Source organism: Schistocerca gregaria, chromosome 3 (genome assembly GCF_023897955.1).
Source record: "Schistocerca gregaria isolate iqSchGreg1 chromosome 3, iqSchGreg1.2, whole genome shotgun sequence".
In the NCBI taxonomy this organism is placed as follows: domain Eukaryota; kingdom Metazoa; phylum Arthropoda; class Insecta; order Orthoptera; family Acrididae; genus Schistocerca; species Schistocerca gregaria.
The window spans coordinates 845,281,052-845,301,213 of NC_064922.1; the positions used below are offsets into that span (position 1 = coordinate 845,281,052).

The 20,162-nt window shown below is 41.1% G+C and overlaps 1 long non-coding RNA gene across 1 annotated transcript in view; it reads right to left on the minus strand.

Annotated features, from left to right (window-relative positions):
* LOC126354747 (uncharacterized) overlaps nt 1-20,162 on the minus strand; it is a 298,459-nt gene that overhangs the window by 147,592 nt on the left and 130,705 nt on the right. The gene's annotated exons all lie outside the window — the stretch shown is intronic.

The following is a 20,162-nucleotide window of genomic DNA, read 5'->3' on the forward strand; positions in this document are numbered from 1 at the left end:
AAGCATCCAGCAAGCATTTGTCTGGAGAGGGCCATATTGTACATCTCTGAACTTGTTTTTGAGTGAAAAAAATACCTTTTTATATACTCTTTGTAATGATGTATAACAGGAGGTTATATTATGTTTCTTTCATTAAATACACATTTTTAAAGTTGTGGTATTCTTTTTGAATCACCCTGTATTTCGAAAATGGTGTTGAACCTTTAGTTGTTTAGAAAGAAAAATGCATTACATATGGAGCGAATGTTGCCTACGTCTGTAGACCACAGATGAGATAGACACCATGTGATGTCGTTATATACAAATAAATATCATAATCAGCTGACGGATGCATAGCATTTACCAGTAAATTACTGAGTAAATATTAATTTTTCTTCATTATAGTGTTTTCAGTCATGATTTTATCATTGCAGTGGTAATACTTTGTGTAGCGTATGGTTGCACAGAAAATTTGTGTAGTACGACACAGCATTTCTTTCCACAGTTACATTTCTTTTAAAAATACAGAAATATTGCTAACATGTTTTTCCAAATACAAGCATTGAATTACTGGATGAAACTACGCAGCGATATCGCTACCAACCTGATATGATGGGATATTTAATTTAAGAATGTATATATGTGTATAAATGATCCGAATTTATTTATGACGGTGCTACATATGTTTCGTAAAAGTACCAGCGAAAATTTACCGAATAGAAAAAACATTGGCTTCCCCTTTGCTGCCAATATTATGATCTTCTTTTTACGTTACAACCAACACTAGTAACAGTTTCCTCATTGATGAAGTAGGAAGGGATATGTCGACCTAAATGAAAAGGAAAATATTTTAATCCGAACGAGCGTGCTTTAAAATTACCAAAATACTGCTAACACTATTTTCGAAACCCAGTCAATGAATTATAGTTATGTGCAGTAAAGATTAATTTACAGTTGTTCAAAAGACAAACGCCTTCTCTTGTTCATTCAGACGCGTTTGGCCTTAGCTTTAAGGATCTTCAGTGGGCGTTCTGAAATATTACATGGTTTTGTCGTTTGCATTTGCAAAATGGTTCAAATGGCTCTGAGCACTATGCGACTTATCTTCTAAGGTCATCAGTCGCCTAGAACTTAGAACTTATTAAACCTAACTAACCTAAGGACATCATACACATCCATGCCCGAGGCAGGATTCGAACCTGCGACCGTAGCTGTCGCTCGGCTCCAGACTGCAGCGCCTAGAACTGCACGGCCACTCCGGCCGGCTGCAGGTTATCCTTCGCACTTATAGGTTATAGAGCTTTGTATCATAAAATGGAGAAGTACCTACGGATGTGCGTCTTAATCGTTATTGTTAAACCATACAGCCTTCTCTCACGTGGTTAACTGGTTGAAAGTTCGCACTTTTCCTTTGGCGAATTTTTTTCAGCGTACACCAAAATAACTGTCATTTTCTATGTGTATTGCGTCATTTGTTCCGGTAAGTATTGCCAACTTCCTATGGTTTTGCTTTCAACTAATGTTTCTTTTATGACTATTTGTGTGGTAACGTAAGTTCACACACAACAGAACAACAATGACACAAAGGATTATTCAAAACAAGATGGTACACAATGACCTACAAGCACAAACTCACACAAAAAACGTAGCATTCAAAACACACAGTTCAATTCAAAAGTATATTCCAAAAATAACAAAAGACACAGACATCTACCGGAAAGCAGGAATATACCAACTACAATGCTATGCATGTGATGGAAGATTCTAACATTCTGGGTGCTGTCTGTTTGTTCTCTATCGTGTCTCCCTACCACTTTCGCGCAACGACGCTCTGAGCGTGTTTTTTAGGGAATTGACTAGTTTGAACCTGGTACCTGCTGCTGGTAAGGAGACGCCAGACCACACATGACATGTAGAATTCAGAAGAGTTCAGTGAGACTAGCGATGATATAACCAAATACTTAATGATCTCAGCGTCAGCTCCACTGCACTCCCTGTAAAAGAATCTTAATACTAACTAAATTTAGTGGAAGGGGTTCAAGGATTTCCTATTTTTAGTTAGCTGGTAAAATAACCTCGAAAAAGCAGTTAAGTTTACCATTGGAAATTTTATTCTACTCACAAAACATTGTTTACAAATTGCACTATTGATAAAACGAAATGTTTTAATACAGAATGGTAAAAACCAACTGCGTTCAACAAAAATGTGAACGAATATTCCCTGAATGGGTTTCCAAGTTCTACAATCGATCGAAGGATGACCTATGCCATATCACATCTATAATCTAGGTTTAAATTAAGTTTCACAAAAGAGGAAACTATCAAAATGGTCTACAGTGACCCTCAATTATCTTTAATTACTTATCTAACTTGTCGTAAATTACAGTGGCTGATGTAGCTTCTCAATAACTATACAACAGAAAAATCATCGAGTTTCAGATTTTTACTTCAAGTGACAAATGTGAACACCATGAGCTTTAATTGACGATTGACACTAGTATTACGCAAAAATGGGGTGTAACAGATGAGACCTCTGCAGTTCTGACTGGAGCTTTACGCGCTGTTATGCGGCATCGCGTGCGTTCATTACCTTGTCGGTGTTCGTCAGGGGGCGGCGGCCGGCGCAGCAGCCATCCAGCTCGCCGTCTGGGAACTAACTAACTTCTCCTAACTTCTCCTTACTACCATTTACCGAAGTTGGTTTAAAAAAACTATCTGTCTGTGTTCTCATCTGACCAATCAGGATCTCTATGTTAACCTTAAGCTCCGCCTACAAAAATTCTGTATATCCAATGAGAAACGTTATAGTTTTTGTGGTAGGGCAATGTTTTTAAAGTTTACAACGTAACAGAGACGCGAAAAAGTCTCACGCTAAAACTTGCAGCTGGTGTGATCCTTTTAGCCTTATCGTAAGATCTATACTGTTCTTCTGGAGGGCTCTAGCTTTTAACATGGGCTGGGGGGTGGTCCTTGACGTAACAGAGACGCGAAAATGTCTCACGCTAAAACTTGCAGCTGGCGTTGTCCTAGTGGTTAGCTGGCGACGTGGGTGTCCAGTCCGTCACTTATCGTAGGGTCTTTTAGCTTAACACGGTTCTGCTCTCGGCTTCTGTTCTCGTTTCTTTCCTCGGAAGGTAAGGTATGACATGCATTTAGGCATTCTTGTGTTAGTCTGTGGTATTCCATTTGCTCTCTCGTTACTCGTATTATGTTGGTTAATTTAATGTCACGATTTATTCGGAGCTATGTGACATACTACTGTATTTGCTTATCATGTCAGGGTTTTCATGGAATGTGTTGGATTTGCCTGACACCTTACAATATGTGTAGAACAAACCAAAAAAGAAAATTGGACACCTGGTACAAAGAACATAGCATAGTATGGAAATATGGGAAAAGTCACTCAACTTTCACAGAAAATTTGAGAAAAAATAATCACAAACCTACTACAAGAGGGGAAGACATGAAAATAGTTAGAATAAATAATGAAAGGCACCACCTAACCTTCCAAGAAAATTACCACATATGCAAAAAAAAGGAAGATACTACTAAATGACAAAGTGAATAAGACTAAGTACTCTCTGTTTACAATGACAGATGATAAAATAGACATTAATCCCAATACATCTTTCACAAACGTCATCCATTTTTCTCCCAAGAATATCAGTGTATGCGAAGAAATTAAATTGAAAAGTAAACACACACACCAAATTTGCCACCTTAGAGAATGCTGTGTGGCTTAAAAGTAATTAATTAGACCCTGATCTCTAAGTACTTCTCCATTTTACTATAGGAAGCCTCAAAGAACTGTTTTAAATCCATAACCTTTAAGTGCAAACGTTTACCTGTATGTGTAAAGGAAAAAAAGTCATTTAATATTTCAAACACCCACCGAATATGCTTGAAACTAAGGCGAAACGCGTCTGCGTGCTCAAGATAAATAAAAAAACGTAATGTGTAGATACAAAAAGGTGTTTCCCTTTTGAACAACTTCAAAATATGTACAGCTGCTGCGAAAGTGAAAAGGAAAAGAACCGTGCAGTCAAGATTGTTCACCCGAATGTTTCGGGGTCTGAAAAAAGAAGTTTAAGTCAGACGGCATACTCGTATCTAACTTTTGTTTTTCCTCCGTATCTAGCACTTCAGGAGAAAAAAGAGAAAGCTACCTTTCAGAGAGTAATGCAAGAAGAGTCGTCTGTAACGGATAATAAAATATCATACGCATTTTATCTATGCTTCAATACATACGACTGTAACGGAAGTTGTGCAGAAGTTTCATTTGTTTAAACATATAGCTTGACTGAATACGAAATTACGTTTAACTGAAGCTTGGTTCACTTTGGATAAAAGTATGACGATCACCAAAACAAGCTTTGTTGAATATGATCTGCTATTATCGGCACGTTGTAGTCAGGATACTGAGAGCATAACGTCAGCAGCACACTGTTTTGTATATATTTTCAGCAGTTAGTAGTCAGATTGAATCAAGAGTAATTTTCGATACTAGAAATGGGCTTTGACTCGTGACTTCGTGGCAATGTCTGCTATTGCGTCACTTCTTTGTACATATATTGAGTTTGCATTTGTGTCGCATTTGTAGTTTTAACATTTTAGGTGAGTTCGAAACAAATCTCTGTCGTGTATGAGGAAAGGTACAATAGTTTTAGCTCCTGCGGTAAAAAAATGGCTCTGAGCACTATGGGACTTAACAGCTGAGGTCATCAGTCCCCTAGAACTTAGAACTACTTAAATCTAACTAACGTAAGGACATCACACACATCCATGCCCGAGGCAGGATTCGAACCTGCGACCGTAACAGCAGCGTGGTTCCTGGCTGAGGCGCCCAGAACCGCTCGGTCACCCGGCCGGCCTTCTGCGGTAATTCTAAGATTTCGTAGAGCTGTCAGTTCTTTTTATTGTGAAATGTGGAGGCGGTCGCCAGTCCGAAAACTGTGCCTGTCACTGTTGATAGTTTCGAAACTAGCGGAAGTATTGATTTTGGAATTCTGGATGTGCGTTTCACTATTCTGTAACTGAACGAGGAGAGCACAAATCTGTTGGCTGTCATTAGCTGCTTGGAAATGTGTCATGTTGGAATAAATAATTCCGTTTACGTCTGATACATACACTTGTTCGCAGATACCACTTGAGTTGTCTATCTAAAGTCTATATTGAGATACTAGCCACGATTATTTTATTACAAATGTTTTTTGTTTAGCTTGTGCACATTTTTTTTCTTTTCATGTACAGGCTCTGCATAAAAATCCGCCTGTTTCATTGCTTTCAAATTAACTGACTTCGCCAACACACAATCAAACTGTCGTCTCGTGCTAAGGTACACATTAGTTTACATGTAAATTGAAGGACGGGCGGGGATGGGAGGGGTAGAAAAAGATTACTGAAATCAGCTGCATCGGGACATTACGTGGAATCAGCGGCGAAAAGTGAAAATAGGCACCGGACCAAAATCCGAACCAGGGATCTCCTACTTACGGGTCAGATGCGCCCTCCGCGACACAGTTTTATCGCAACTGCGCGGACTATCCCGGCACGCCTCACAGCCGACCCACACTCCCATCGAACGCCACTTGTCGGCAGCCCCTGTTCACTTCCTCCATACCGCTATTCTGAGATCCCCGCAGGAGGTCGGACGAACTTGTGCCTCAGTACTGAAGAAGGTGGATCTATTGCCCGTCTAGGCGAATCAATTATAGCAATGCGTGGTGTCTGTTCTTCCGGACATGTCCGAAAGAACTGATACCACGCATTCATAGAAATATACACTACTGGCCATAAAAACTGCTAAACCAAGAAGAAATGCAGCTGATAAACGAGTATTCATTGGACAAATATATTATACTAGAACTGACACGTGATTACACTTTCACGCAGTTTGCATGCACAGATCCTGAGGGAACAGTACCCAGAACAATGACCTATGGCCGTAATAATGGCCTTGATACGCCTTGACACGCCAAACAGAGCTTGGATGGGGTGTACAGGTACAGCTGCCAATGCAGCTTCAACACGATACCACAGTTCATCAAGAGTAGTGACCGGTGTATTGCGACGAGCCAGTTGTTCGGCCACCATTGACCAGACGTTTTCAATTGGTGAGAGACCTGGAAAATGAGCTGTCCAGGGCAGCAGTCGAACATTTTCTGTATCCAGAAAGGCAACATGCGGTAGTGCATTATCCTGCTGAAATGTGGGGTTTCGCAGGGATCGAATGAAGGGCCACTGTTCAAAGTGCCGTCAATGCGAACAAGAGGTGACCGAGACGTGTAACCAACGGCACTCCATACCACCACGCTGGGTGATACGCCAGTATGACGATGACGAATACACGCTTCCAATGTGCGTTCACCGCAATGTCGCCAAAAACGGATGCATCCATCACGATGCTGTAAATAGAACCTGGATTCATCCGAAAAAATGACGTTTTGCCATTCGTGCACCCAGGTTCGTCGTTGTTCAAATGTTCAAATGTGTGTGAATTTCTATGGGACTAAAACTCCTGAGGTCATCGGTCCCTAGACTTACACACACTACTTAAACTAAGAAGAACACCCGCACACCTCCACCGGGAGCGGTCGCACAGTCCGTGACATGACGCCTCAAACCGCGCGGCCACTCTGCACGGCTAGGTTCGTCGTTGAGTACACCGTCGCAGGCGCTCCTCTCTGTGGCGCAGCGTCAAGGATAACCGCAGCCATGGTCTCCGAGCTGATAGTCCATGCTGCTGCAAACGTCATCGAACTGTTCGTGCAGATGGTTGTTGTCTTGCAAACGTCCCCATCTGTTGACTCATGAATCGAGACGAGGCTGCACGATCCGTTACAACCATGCGGATAAGATGCCTGTCATCTCGACTCCTAGTGATACGAGGCCGTTAGGATCCAGCACGGCGTTCCGTATTACCCTCCCGAACTCACCGATTCCATATTCTGTTAACAGTCATTGGATCTCGACCAAAGCGAGCAGCAATGTCGCCATATGATAAACCGGAATCGCGATAGGCTACATTCCGACCTTTCTCAAAGTCGGAAACGTGATGGTACACTTTTCTCCTCCTTACACGAGACATCAAAATAACGTTTCACCAGGCAACGCCGGTCAACTGCTGTTTGTGTATGAGAAATCGGTTGGAAACTTTCCTCACGTCAGCACGTTGTAGGTGTCGCCACCGGCGCCAACCTTATGTGATTGCTCTGAAAAGCTAATCATTTGCATTTCACAGCATCTTCGGTTAAATTTGGCGTCTGTAGCACGTCATCTTCATGGTGTAGCAACGGTAATGGCCGGTAATGTATTAGTCACCACATCCAAGACTTCAGGGAGGGAGCACTATGGGACTTAACATATGAGGTCATCAGTCCCGTAGAACTTAGAACTACTTAAACCTAACTAACCTAAGGACATCACACATATCCATGCCAGAGGCGCTTCACTGCAGCCGAAGAAAGTACAGAGAGTAGCAATAAACACAAGGTTGCGCTTTTACCATGGCTGGGCAACGTTAATAAAAAAAGTTCACTTCATGATAAAGTTATCGTTAACTCGTAATTGTGAACTTAACGTTGTGAACGTAACGAAATGAGCATGTGTATAAACCATATTATGGTTGCTTCAATAAAAATGCCAATTGCTGCAATGCCAAAAGACTCCCCAATGCTTCTCTGTCGCATTCTTTAAACCAGATTACTGCTTTTGGCTCCCCTGTCAATATCTGAACCCTCAAGATTGATATTTCTTCTTGGTTTTCGACGACCGGACCCTGCATTTACTGTTTCTTCAATCTTTACATACTGGGATTCATGTGTTCTTATGTGATGTTACAAACAATAGTAAACAGCCAACAGCTAGTTATTCTCACTAGCACTCAATTGTTCGTATCAATCGCGCGCATCCTGCGTAGCCACACACCTACATGACTCGAACTTGTCAAACAAGTTTCGGCGCGCGAGGCATTTTTGCGAGAAATGATAGGTTTCTAATTAAAGATAACGTAGTCAGAGAAAAGTAACGTTTATTAATATTAACTTGAGAGTTATTTAAGGATTAACGTATTTACGGTCTTGTACCTGACTGCGGCGTTTGCGCTACCGAATTTTGAAAAAAAAAAAAATGGTTCAAATGGCTCTGAGCACTATGGGACTTAACATCTGAGGTCATCAGTCCCCTAGAACTTAGAACTACTAAAACCTAACTAACCTAAGGACATCACGCACATCCATGCCCGAGACAGGATTAGAACCTATGACAGTAACAGTCGCGCGGTTCCAGACTAAAGCGCCTAGAACCGCTCGGCCACACCTGCCTGCCGAATTTTGAAACAACACTCACTGCATCAAATATTGGGTATTTTGCAGAATTTTGGTCTCTCGGTTGTTGAAACCAATGGTCGACGACAATCATGACAGGAAAAACACGGACAGTCAGTACCACTTCGCACAGGGTTTCCATCCCTACCGATACATCGTGACCGTCTCCGTTACGGACCATCTTGTCCCGATTTTGCAGAAGACTGTTACGAGCTTGGTTCAGGTATTGAAGTAACGCCATCTCTTAGCGCATCATGTAAATGCATCCTCAGTTAGTTTAATTTATGTCTGTAGGTTTAGGTTGACAAGGTCGTCTCACATATGGCATTGCATGTTGCGTATCCCGTATAGACAATGCAGGCACCTTCTAGACCTAACGCCACCATTCAAGGAAATACCAGACTTCTCCAGGAGTACAGAGCTGTAACTATTTAAAAAGCTCCACGCAGAAGAATCGGGCAGTTCCCATTTGAATAACTATCTTATGAGACGATTCTTTTTAAACTAAATACGAACGACGAGTTCACGTTAGCAATGTTTGCGTTGTTACTGCGCGTATATAGGGCTTGAAGTTTACCTTATCATACCTTACTAAAATACCTAAGGATAGAAAGAGTAAGTGTCACTTCTCTGGTGATTATGCAAAAGAGTGATTTTTTGTCAAGAAAGAACGTAAGGATCAGGAAGCGCTGAGTGAGATTCGTAGCTGTTTCATCTCAGTAACTCACGAAGGTAATGCAGATGTGAGGCATCACATTTCTACGAAGAATCACACAAACAGATTCACAGTAGCATCAACATGAAAGGCTATTTTTACATTCATGAGTAAAGAAGATATCCAGAAAGAACAGCAGAATGACACAAACAGATTCACAGTAGCATCAACATGAAAGGCTATTTTTACATTCATGAGTAAAGAAGATACCCAGAAAGAACTGCTCGTTGCTATTGCAGAACCAACAACAGCTTACAAAGTTGTCAAGCTTCATCAAACCTCCAGGTCCCTTGATTGTAGCGTAAAACTGAATGCCGCAATGTATCCTGACTTCCAACTCGCCGCAACACAGTCTACAGTCGGGACCAAAGCTACAACGACAGTTAAAAATATTCTCGCACTGCCCATACTCTCCACAATACTATATATGCGCTGCTGAAGTCTTTAACTGTCGACATTGAAATGATCGTCATGGAAATATTTAATTACTTTTCAATACACACTGTAAGGACGGAGAAGCTGAAACAGTTCTGCTTATACATTGATCTCAATCATCAGACGCTTCTGTTTCACTCAAACAGAAGTTAAGAGAATTCTTAAGCACTGGATTTCATTAAAACGATTTTTTGACGCCCAAGACAGGCCACCTAGAATAATTTCAGATTTTTTCATCAGTCCGATCAGTGAGATTTATTTCATGTTTCTGCAGTCAAACTTGGCTCTGTTTGAAAAAATAAATAAACAGCGTGGAGAAGAATAAAGTCTCGATAATTGAAATACGAAATATGTTAATCGACACTCAAATATGCCTGAATGAAAGGAAGACTGCCAATTTTATTGACATCCAAACCGAGATAAATTTGAACAAATTCAAGATTGATTTTGATTTTTGAGGATGAGACAACGGCTTTCTATGCCGTAGTATTTATAACAGAGAAATGGGCTATTTCTTTTAATAAAGATCAAGTATTTGAATAGATGACGTTATCTGAAACCCCGGATTGGGTGATGCCTGAAAACACTATCGTTTACCTGACTTAAAATATGTGAAGATTTCAGGCGACAATTGTTTTCAGGAATGTGGCTCAGTAGAATGGAAGTCTACACAATCCGCGGAAGAAAGGTATCAACAATCCGTGGAAGACAGGAGGATTTACTTTGTTGAGGAAACCGAAAATTCTCACCGCAGATGCCAACTGCTAAAATTATGCGAGAATTTTTTTCTGTTCCCGCACACAACGCCACTGTGGAAAGAGTATTTTCGCTGATGTCGGTGCAGTTGACTGATGAAGGAAATCGACCGCTGCCAGGGACTGCGGTATCAATCTTACAATGCCAGCTTAACTACAAGTTGACTTGCATTGAGTTTCATAAATACGCAAAAGGGAAAAGAGACTTGCTGAGCAGGGTGAAATATTCCGCATAATATGGTGTACCAACAACTTCTGCCGCAACTCGTTTCATGAGCCGGCCGGAGTGGCCGTGCGTTCTAGGCGCTAGAGTCTGGAACCGCGCGACCGCTACGGTGGCAGGTTCGAATCCTGCCTCGGGCATGGATGTGTGTGATGTCCTTAGGTTAGTTAGGTTTAATTAGTTGTAAGTTCTACGCGACTGATGACCTCAGAAGCTAAGTCGCATATTGCTCAGAGCCATTTGAACTCGTTTCATGTAATTGAGTTCTAAATCAAAAGTAATTACATCAAATAAACTTTTCACTTCATTTCTACACGCCCACCTCAGAGTGTCCCTACGAGGTCCCAGCTAGATATGGCAACCCTATCTTCGGATGACGGGTACTGACTACGTCTTAGCTTTGTCCCACCCGTCATGTGGCCTTGATGTTGGGGTCAAAGCTCGCAGATTACAATGCTAATCACACGGAATATGCCCCGCCCTAGCTACAATTAATGTGTTAATATATTTTAGCTGTACCTTATTTGCCTATGTGGCTATTGTAAAATAATGATAAACATTGACCATATTCTTTCCACTGTAACGTTTCGATGTAACGTTTATATTTGTACCAAGTTGCTACTGGTATATTTCAATAAACAGAACCCAAATAAATACGGGGAAAAATCACAAAGCGACGTAAATAGCAGCAAGTGCGGTCTAAATCTATCAATCTGGTGGCTATGATTATATCCCAAATAAAAAATGGCCTAATCAGTCATAAAAGAGAGGTCGCATACCGTTATAATGCAGTGTATTAAATATGGACAATTTCGAACGTAAACTAAATGCCTCACAACAGATCAGTGTGCCACCACAACCAATACTTCATTCGGGAAAGAATAACTCTATCCGGACGCGCTATTATAAAATAATACATTGGAACGATATAGTAACGCCTAAAGATTTAAAACTGGAACACAAAGTAATATGATTTCTCTGGTTAGATTCAATATGGACTCGTCACCATTTCGTTAACGATTGATTTACTTTATGTGAAAAGAAAATCGACTACGAAAACATAAACAAGTTTGTGGGCAACTGATTTCTGTAAGCATGCCATAAATTTACATTCATCAGAAGTACAGTAGGAATAAATGAACTAAGATTTAACTAAGTATGCTTTTAAAAACTAAACTTTTCGAGTGTGTTTAATCTTAAGGACTAGTGTAACTTTCTAGAAATTTTTAATAATATTTGCAGGTATCATTAGAATAATATCTGAGTAAATTATTTATATAAATGTTTATGACGTATTCCTGTTCAAAGGCAACTTGAGTGGTGAAATGGGAGCTCGACGCTATACATTTATAGTTCGCGACTGCTCTACTATTAACTAGTTTCATGGCAAAGCAAAGCCTGCGCCAGTGCGTGACTTACGTGTTTTGCAGATCTTCGTTACTATCCTCATCCTTGGTATTTCGCAAATCCAATGAAATCTTTCTTGCAAGTCATCAGCTCACGACAGAACTTCCAAAGGCTAAACAACAATGTCCGGTTATCGCCGATATCAAGAATAGAGCAGTGTGGCCAACCCTAGTGTCGCTGAGAATTCTGTAGCGGCAACCCATTACTTATTTGTTTCTGTATCTCTAATCTGACAGTTTTACGATTTGATCACCGTGAATTTATTGCTGTAATGGGTCTCTAACTCTATCAATATTTCTGCTTGTAATTTTCACGAAAATACATGTCTCTTTAAAGAGAATCGAAAAAAAAAGTGAAATAAAGGAACAGTCTGGTCCTCAGAAGAGTATCGATGGCTTTTTCGAGGTACATGTGGGAGTATGCGTATTTCACTACTAATGTACAAGACATCCTACTTTCTAGTAGATAAATGTTGAAACTAGACTTCGTAATTCAGTTCGCAAATGCGGTGCGGTAATTTAGCAGAGATTTCACTAATCAGCAAACAAACGTAGAATGGTCTATGATGAGAACTTTCATTCCTAAACAGAACAGTTCCAAGAATTCTAAGCGAACAAATTCCTAAAAATGAAAATTTGCATTGACTGCAGCAAAAAAAAAAAATGTTTCACTTCCTGTCCAGCTACACATTTCATGAACAACTATTCAATTAATCAACGTTCGACAACCAAAACATGGTTCAAGTGGCTCTGAGCACTATGAGACTTAACATCTGAGGTCACCAGTCCCGTAGACTTAGAACTACTTAAACCTAACCTAAGGACATCACACACATCCATGCCCGAGACAGGATTCGAACCTGCGACCGTAGCGCGGTTCCGGATTGAAGCGCCTAGAGCCGCTCGGGCACAGTGGCCGACTCGACAACCAAAATTTGAATGGAGTTTACCTCATAACATACGAACGGTGGTAACTACATGACATGTACAAAAAGCGGCTAACATTTGTGACTGTAGAACACTGAAACCAACGTACGAATTTATCTTCTCACTGCGTACCCAACATACTTTCTGTGCCGAAGTCGCTAGGCATTATGACATGTATATGACAATGCACAAAGGCTTACAGATTTTTCCTTTCAAATACACTGAGAATTTGAATAAAGCCATCAGTTTACCGAATAAACTACGAGCAGTTTTCTTTCTGCTGTATATTCCCACCCCCATCTTCCGTGAATTTTGATGTATCTACTTCGGCATGATTTACATCATTATACAAGTGCTGCCGTTAACTTTAGCTACACAGTATTGAGGTTTTCGTTCCTTGTTGAAGGCTGTTAAACAAAACAATGTCATCAGTTAATTGTAAATTATTCCGTCAGCATCTCCCTCTTCATCACTCTGCATTATTGAACTGAACACCTGTTTGAGAGCCACTGAGAAATGTTTGGGTGAAATAGTTCTCTCACCCAGCTCCTTTTCTTTAAAAAAAAAAATTCCGAATACGTACTACAATGGCCATCGAAACAATACGCGGTCATTTCCTAAGGGCTCCGGGATTCGAAGGCTCTAACAAGGGAATAGTCAGACTTGTCATGCCGAAACATGTGTTGCTTTTTTCAGCACTGTTATTTAACTGTGCAAAAGGTCCGTATGCAAAATTGTAGCTGCTGACATGAAGTGGAAGTCACCTAAAAAAATCACGAACATGGCTGTGTTTCCTGCTTGGCGCTTGCAGTGACGGCTGGCCACCCCTGGAAATGGCGAGTCGCGCATGGTCGGGAAGTGCGACCGTCTTATCGCGGCGTTCACTAAAGAGGAATATCGCTGCACGGTTTTGGTGGAAAGGGGAAACGAATATTCGTTTCTGTGGCATGCACGTCCTTTTAATTTGTGGTACGTATTTCGAAACATACCGTCCTGAAACTGGTTGGAAATGTGAAAGATGTTCTGTATATGTTCATCTATACTCCGCAAGCCACTTTACGGTGTACATTCATTCTTCCCTCACAGGTGATGGCGAACCCTGTAAATGTTTTGCTGCTTGCCATGGAGATATACCACAGACGCCACATGAAGCAATCAATAGAAAACACGCGTGAAGACTATGTGTTGTGCGACATGGTTGTTAAACTTCTAGACGAGCATGTAAATGGCGCAGACATGTGGCTAGGAACAACTGAAACACTCGATATTGCAGACTGTGAATGTACAGACGGCGAAGACACCGACGACAGTTGCACTCATGAAGACACTTCGGGTGATAGTGCCACGTACCATCATCAATTATCTCCAAAAGTAACACCAGCAACTACAATTACCTTATCAGACAAAGAAAAAGCGGTGACGTACTGGTTGAACGAAAGTGGTAAGAAACGCCTACGTGTCAGTACTGTTCAAAATAAGTATCGCTTTGTCCGTTCTGAACGTGGATTGTATCGATGGAAAAAGGAAGTCGCTGGACGACGTAAGAGTTGACTGGAAATTGCGACGGAGATAAATGCACGACTTTTTGAGCTATTTACCGATGCCAGACAACAGTCATTTAGTGTCAGCGATAGAACTTTGCGTGATTGGGCGTTAGAGATTGCCAACGCGATAGGCGCTAAAGAATTTACAGTTTCTCAAAGTTGGATTAGTTGCTTCAAAAGATCACATAAAATTGTGGCAAGAAAAATAACAAAATTTGTATCGAGAAACAGGTAGGAAAATGATGTGAGACAAATTGAAATGATAGAAGCTTTTCTTACGAATGCAAAAAATGAGATCGCTAATTTTAGTGAATCGTACGTGTACAGTGCAGATCAGTCAGGTTTTCAAAAAGAAATCGGTGCGAAAGGAACACTGTCATTCAAAGGGGAAAAACATATTGAGGCGACTGCGCAGTCCACGACTGCACTCACCCATTCATACACTATAATGCCCATAATTAGTCTGGAAGGTTCATTGCTGCCTAAACTATATGTGTGTCTTCAAGAACCAACTGGACGTTTTGGACTACGTGTCAAAAGAAACACACGCAAACACTCTTGTGGTAGACGCATCGGAGTCTGGAAAAATGGGAAATGGAAACGTTACACTTTTCATGCGTCATGCTTTTCTTCCGTTCTGTGGGAACAAATCTCTTCTCCTTCTAGTTTCGTGGTCAGGTCATAAGAGGTCTGATTCATTAAAAGCTGTATTTCGTGCCCACCCTGACAAAGAAATAGAGATACTTCAGATTCCACCCGGCACGACGAACTTAATTCAACCTTTAGACAGAGAATTTTTCCGTCAGTTAAGGCATTCTACAGAAAACTGGCAGAGAAAATTATTGTGTGCAGATCACTGCAGTTTCCTGTCTATCACCGTGACAATATTTTCAAGCTGCAATCAGTAGTACATTATCAATTTTCCTCCCCACAGTTTCAGAATTTGATTAAATATGCGTTGCATATCCTAGAAATATACTGATACTATGCCTAATTCATTCCTAACACCAGCCCAGTTTTGTCTACGGACATATAACAACGTCTGTGATTCGCAGGACTGTCATATGTCGTCTTTGCTTGTATGTTCTTGGTGCACAAAAAACCTATGTTTTGAACATTGTATCAATATTTCGCATTTTTGCGGTAATTACAAGAAATAAAATTTGGACGTGTTCAAACCGTATATTTATTTGTGTCTATTTCATAGCTATTTGGAAAGAATGTTGTAGAAAACATATCAGCCATATTAGTCATCGAATGTTTAATTATCATACGATCGCTTTCACTGGGGGAATCAGCTCTCTCACTGTTGTGGCAAGAGAGCGGCGCGTACCTAACGCCACCTTGTCCCTAGACGGCGTTGGTATAACGTAGCGAGACAGATCATGATTGTACAAGAGGCAGTTATAAGCGCGGAAACCATGCGACAATAATGTCTTACTTCATAAAATTGTTTACAGACTTCCACATCATGTCAGCAGCTAAAATCCAGCATACAGACTTCTTGCAATGTTAACTCACAGTGGTAAAAAAAGCAACACAGGTTCCGACATGACAAGTCTGACCATTCCCTTGTAAGACCCACTTTGTGAGTAACATTGTCCGGATCGCTTTAATAAGTTCTAGTCACAATTCGTTATTGGTTTACTTTAAAAATGTGGTCAGCGGTGGCTCTTTCTGTCTGTAAATGTACAACATGACGTATTTCACATCATTGGTGGCGTTCCTTTATTACTGCAGTTAGGGGCTGGCCGATGTGACCGAGCGGTTCCACGCGCTTCAGTCTGGAACGCTACGGTTGCAGGTTCCAATCCTGCCTCGGGTATGGATGTGTGTGATGTCCTTAGGTTAGTTAGGTTTAAGTAGTTCTAAGTCTAGAGGACTGATGACCTCTGATGTTAAGTTCCATAGTGCTCAGAGCCATGTGAACCATTTTTTTGCATTTGGGGAAAATGATTTGTGAGTGGGTGATAACGATTCCTCAAAATCAACACACGAGAAAGTGGGAATCGAATTGACATATATCGATTTATTCAAATGGTTCAAATGGCTCTGAGCACTATGGGACTTATCATCTATGGTCATCAGTCCCCTAGAACTTAGAACTACTTAAACCGAACTAACCTAAGGACAACACACAACACCCAGCCATCACGAGGCAGAGAAAGTCCCTGACCCCGCCAGGACTTCTCGTCAGGTGAATGAAGGGTTATAAATGCAAAATCATGTAGGCGTAATGCAGGAGTAGGTTTAATAATGAACAAGACATCAGGAACGCGGGTTAGCTACTATGAACAGCGTAGTGAACGTACTATTATAACCCAGATCGACACGAAGCCCACACCAACCACAGTAGTACAAGTCCATATACCAACTAGCTCCGCAGATGTTGAAGAGACTGAAGAAATGTATGACGAGTTAAAAGATATTATACAGATAGTTAATGAAGATGAAAATTTAATAGTGATGGGGGACTGGAATTTGACAGCAGGAAAATGAAGAGAAGGAAAAACATTATGTTCATATAGACTGGGGGAAAAGACTGAAAGAGGAAACCGACTGGTAGAGTTTTGCACTGAGCATAGTTTAATCATTGCTAACACTTGGTTTAAGAATCATGAAAGAAGGTTGTACACGTGGAAGAGACATGGCAACACCAGAAAGTTTCAGATTGATTATGCAATGGTTAGACAGGGATTTAGGAAACAGATTTTAAATTGTAAGACATTTCCAGGGGCGGATGTGGACTCTGCCCACAATTTATCAGTTATGGACGGTAGAAGACTGAAGAAGTTGCAAGAATGTAGGAAATTAAGGAGATGGGACATGTATAAGGTCAAATACCCAAAGGTTGTTGGTTGTTTCAGAGGGAGCATTAGGCAACTATCGATAAGAACATGGGAAAGTATGCAGTAGAGGACGAACGGGTAGCTTTAAGAAGTGAGACAGTGAAGGCAGCGGAGAAAATATAATAATGCAGTAAATGAAACAGTCGAAAAGGAATGCAAAAGTCTAAAAAATGAGGATTGACAGAATGTACAAAATGGCTGGGTAGAAATGGTCAGAGGACAAATGTAAAGATTTAGAACCATATATCACAAGGGGGAAGATAGATACCACCTACAGGAAAATTATAGATACCTTTGGAGAAAAGGGAAGCAGCTTCATGAATGTCAAGAGCTCAGATGAAAAACCGATCCAAGGCTAAGAAGGGAAACCTGAAACGTGGAAAGAGTATATAGAGGGTCTATACAAGGCAGAAGTACTAGAGGGCAATGTATGGAAATGGAAGAGGACGTAGATAAAGATGGGACGGGAGATACGATATTGCGAGAAGAATTTGACACAGCAGTGAAAGACCTCAGACGGAACAAGGCCCCGGGAGTAGGCGACACTGTGAGAACCTGTGGTAGCCAGTATAGAGCCACCCATGACAAATCTCTTCCATCTAGTGTGCAAGATGTATTTGATTTACGTAAGTAGTAGATGAGCTTTGCTGTTTTGGAAGCAAAATAACTGATGATGGCCGAAGTAGGGCGGATATAAAATGTAGACTAGCAAGAGAAATTTGTTAACAACGAGTATAGATTTAAGGGTCAGGAAGTCCTTTCTGAAAGTATTTGTATGGAGTGTAGCCATGTATGGAAGTGAAACATAAACAGTTAAGACGAGAAGAGAACAGAAGCTTTTGAAATGTGGTGCTACAGAAGAATGCTGGAGATTAGGTGGGTAGACACGTAACTAATGAGGAAGTACTGAAAATAATTGGGGAGAAGAGAAATCTGTGGTAAAACTTGACTGGAAGAAGGGATCGGTTTGAAGGACACATTCTGAGGTATCAAGAGATCACCAATTTAGTGCTGGAGGGAAGTGCGGGGGGGGGGGGGGGGGGGTAAAAATTATAGAGGAAGACCGAGAGATGAAGACAGTGAACAGATACAAAAGGATGTAGGTTGCATTAGTTAAACGGAGATGGGTTATACAGGATAGAGTAGCGTGAAGAGCTGCATCAAATCAGCCCCCGAACTGAAGAACACAACAACAACAACAGCAACAACAAACGTCGGTGGTCACTGGATAAAACGTGTCACTTTAAGTCCAGGTGCGCGCCCTGTCAGCCTCTCGTCATCGTAAACCTTGACGAAGTGTTTCTGTATTGCTTTAATTCGTTGGTTAGATAATTTACACTCAGTGGCACATCTTTCACTGTGTTCAATGTTTCGTAAAGTAGTTCATCGTATGACCCTTTCTTTGCAGAATATTTCTGAGAGCGGCCGAGCTATATTTCGCGGTAGTAAGACGGGCAATGGATTCGCGTTCGGAAGGTTGTTGTTGTGGTCCTAAAACAGTCCAGAGACTGGTCTGATGCAGCTCTCCATACCACTCTATCCTGTGCAACCTGCTTCATCTCCCAGTACCCACTGCAGCCTACATCCTTCTGAATCTGCTTAGTGTATTCATCTCTTGGTCTCCCTCTACGATATTGACCCTCCACGCTGCCCTCCAATACCAAATTGGTGATCCCTTGATGCCTCAGAACATGCCCTACCAACTAATCCCTTCTTCTAGTCAAGTTGTGCCACAAACTCCTCTTCTCCCCAATTCTGTTCAATACCTCCTCATTAGTTATGTGATCTACCCATCTAATCCAATCTTCAGTATTCTTCATTCCGAAGATGGCAATTCAAAGCCCCGTCCGCCCATCCAGAGCGAGGTTTTCCGTGGTTTCCCCCAGATAGCGTAAAGCAAATGCCGGAATGGTTCATTTGAAGAGGACACGGCTAATTCTCTTTCTCACCCTTACTGCGGCTGAGTTTGTGTTCCTTTTCTAATGACCTCTTCCGTGGATCATTAAACCCTTATCTCCCGTTCTTATTTCTGACACGGCCAATCCTAACATGTCTAATACTGCTGCATGGTCCATACTCTCAGACTACGAGGCCCAAGGTAGTGTATTCATTCTTTTTGGTGATTTATACTGAATTTGAAAAGGGTGAGATAATGTTTCTAAGATCTGTTTTTACACATCGTTCGTTACTTTTCTCATTCTTACGAATTACGTTTCTCAGAACATTAAGAACGCCGGAATAAATCTCGGGTGAACAGCCTGGTATGAATGTGCATAGTAAACAATATTTCGGCAATCGACCACGTTGCCATCATCAGGTGCATGCTGCGATACATCACCTTCCCGTAGAGGTATATGATGTGATTCTTCAATTTCTTCAGGCGTATTACGCCTGGAGAAATTGAAGAATCACATTAAGAACGCCAATGAATCTCCCAGTGTATATGGTTTCCTACCTGTCAACATAATGTGTTAGATTGGATGTCTTTACCTTGGAAGCACTCACGGGAAACGTTTTCAATACTACCACCTTAGTATGCTGGGACCAAAAAAATTCTAGATGCTCTCAGTTGTTTCGAACTATATGGATGTTTCTTGATTAGCTTCTGCTGCACCTTTAAGAGCAAAACATAAATGTGATTCGATTTTTGTACACATCATTGTATACGATACTCGCGACAGATGCTCCATCATAGCCTTGGTCGAAACACTTGCTCACATTTAGTCCCTTTCGTTCTTTGGATTCAGTTAACTGAAGATTGAGTTTCTGCCTGACGTGGTTGTGCTGCATTTGACGTTTGGTAGCGCTTTGTGATGTTGAATCACGTGTGTTTTCTGTGTTCTTTTAAAGAATGTTTTCCTCTTTACTGCTGCAAAAATGACTTGTGACATGGAATTTTCATCATTGGAGTAGAAAGTGGTCCCGCAGTTCGGGTTTCGGGAAATAAGGATTACAGCAATAAGAGCGAAAAACGTAATGCACATTGAAATGAATATCTGAAAAAT